The following is a 2,273-nucleotide window of genomic DNA, read 5'->3' as shown; positions in this document are numbered from 1 at the left end:
ACTGTTCCACACTGATTTTGACCCAATAGGTCACATGACCTGGCAGTTATTAAGCTATAATACTCATATTTACAGTATGAAATGGATTTTAAAAGCGCAGTTTGGAGATGAACTGACAACTTATCTGGACCACGTGCTCAGAGCTGGGCTTCAGGTACTTCAGTACTGCTGTTACCTGTACTGCTGTTACCTGTCCTGTTGTTACCTGTACTGCTGTTACCTGTACTGCTGTTACCTGTACTGTTACCTGTACTGCTGTTACCTGTACTGTTACCTGTACTGCTGTTACCTGTACTGTTGTTACCTGTACTGCTGTTACCTGTACTGCTGTTACCTGTACTGTTACCTGTACTGCTGTTACCTGTACTGTTACCTGTACTGCTGTTACCTGTACTGTTGTTACCTGTCCTGCTGCTGTTACCTGTACTGTTACCTGTACTGCTGTTACCTGTACTGCTGTTACCTGTACTGTTACCTGTACTGCTGTTACCTGTACTGTTGTTACCTGTCCTGCTGCTGTTACCTGTACTGCTGTTACCTGTACTGTTACCTGTACTGCTGTTACCTGTACTGTTACCTGTCCTGTTGTTACCTGTCCTGCTGTTACCTGTACTGCTGTTACCTGTACTGCTGTTACCTGTACTGTTACCTGTACTGCTGTTACCTGTACTGTTACCTGTCCTGTTGTTACCTGTCCTGCTGTTACCTGTACTGCTGTTACCTGTACTGCTGTTACCTGTACCTGTGACTGATCTGCTTTGTAGGCAAAAGACACTGTCCATCATGTGCCTGTGTGTCTTTGGTCTGTGCCCTCAGTGTTTATGTCCCTGCATATATTGTTACTAATGTGGGCGTAAATAAATGATTAAAATGTGTGTGTGTGTGTGTGTGTGTGTGTGTGTGTGTGTTACCTTGATGGGGGAGATGTGGAAGTGCTCGAAGAAGCTCAGGCCTGACGTGTCGGTCAGCGACGCCTCCATCAGCTCCGCCTGCAGCATCTGCAGGTCCTTCTCTATCAGCTTAGTCTGACACACACACACACACAGACACACACACACACAGACACACACACACACACACACACACACACACACACACACACACACACACACACACACACACAGAGTCATGTTTCCCTAACCCGACCCTGCAGTCAGCTCACCTGTAACTCCAGGCTTCACCTGAACACCAATGATTTTCACTGAGGGACTCGCTTTCTTCCCCCATACACACACACACGTTTGCCGTGTGTGTGTGTGTGTGTGTGTGTGTGTGTGTGTGTGTGTGTGTGTGTGTGTGTGTGTGTACCCTCTGTCTGTCGTCCTGCGGGTCGGCGGCTGGTGTGAAAACAGCCAAAATGGCTCCAAGAAAACCCTGATCAATCTTCACTGCCATCTCCTGCACCAGAGCCATGAAGTACCTGCACACACACACACACACACACACACACACACACACACACACACACACACACACACACACACACACACACACCAGAGTCCCCTGTCAGCTGGGAAACAGTTATTTCAAACCTAAACAGTGTGTGTGTGTGTGTGTGTGTGCGTGTGTGTGACTGTGTGTGTGTGCGTGTGTGTGTGTGTGTGTGTGCACTCACTTGAACTGTGTGACCTGGCTGTGCTCGTTGAAGCGGGTGATGATGGAGACGTCGATGAAGGGCTTCGGCTCTGATCACACCGATCACCGATCGATCAGGAAATCAATCAGAGAAGCAGAATTTCACAATAAAATCAATCAATTCTTAAATGCTTCTTAAATGATCTAAGATGTGAGGAGGTGCAGAAAGCAGCTGAATGAGCTAAACTGAAAAAAGCTCGTGGCATTGAGGGTCTCTAATGAAGGGTTGAGGTCACCTGAACTGCTCCAGTTCCTTACCTGTCTCCTTCAGACTGCTTTAAATCTGGGATTATTCCCTCTGAATGGTACAAAGCTCTTATTCAAATTAAACCAATTCCAAAGTCAACTCAAAATATAGAGGAGTCAGTCTTTTGAGTAAAGTTTACAAATGATTTTCTAATATTTTAAACACCAGACTGTCTCAATACTTAGAGGATGGAAATATTTTAGTACTCAGAGTTTAAATATGATCTAGACAGGATCTATGCTTCCTAAATCCATTCTGTTCCTCCACTGTTATTAAAAACAGAATATTTGAAGGGAAGTCTACTTTTGTTTGTTTCACTGATTTTCAGAAAGCCTTTGACTGTGTCAATAGAGACTTGTTGGAGTATAAACTTATGACAGTGGGCGTGGAC

At 45.3% G+C, this 2,273-nt stretch overlaps 1 long non-coding RNA gene across 1 annotated transcript; it reads right to left on the bottom strand.

The window, feature by feature from the left end:
• Nucleotides 1-910: 910 nt before the first annotated feature.
• LOC115356960 (uncharacterized) lies at nucleotides 911-1,727 on the bottom strand. The gene is made up of 3 exons (XR_003928053.1): nucleotides 1,616-1,727; nucleotides 1,309-1,420; nucleotides 911-1,025 (listed from the first exon to the last, which is right to left on the bottom strand). It is a non-coding gene; the product is annotated as an uncharacterized LOC115356960 (long non-coding RNA).
• Between the last annotated feature and the right edge of the window lie 546 nt (nucleotides 1,728-2,273).

Source organism: Myripristis murdjan, chromosome 3 (assembly GCF_902150065.1).
Source record: "Myripristis murdjan chromosome 3, fMyrMur1.1, whole genome shotgun sequence".
NCBI lineage: Eukaryota > Metazoa > Chordata > Actinopteri > Holocentriformes > Holocentridae > Myripristis > Myripristis murdjan.
The sequence above is the reverse complement of the archived record's forward strand: the minus strand, read 5'-3'. Positions and strand labels throughout refer to the sequence as shown.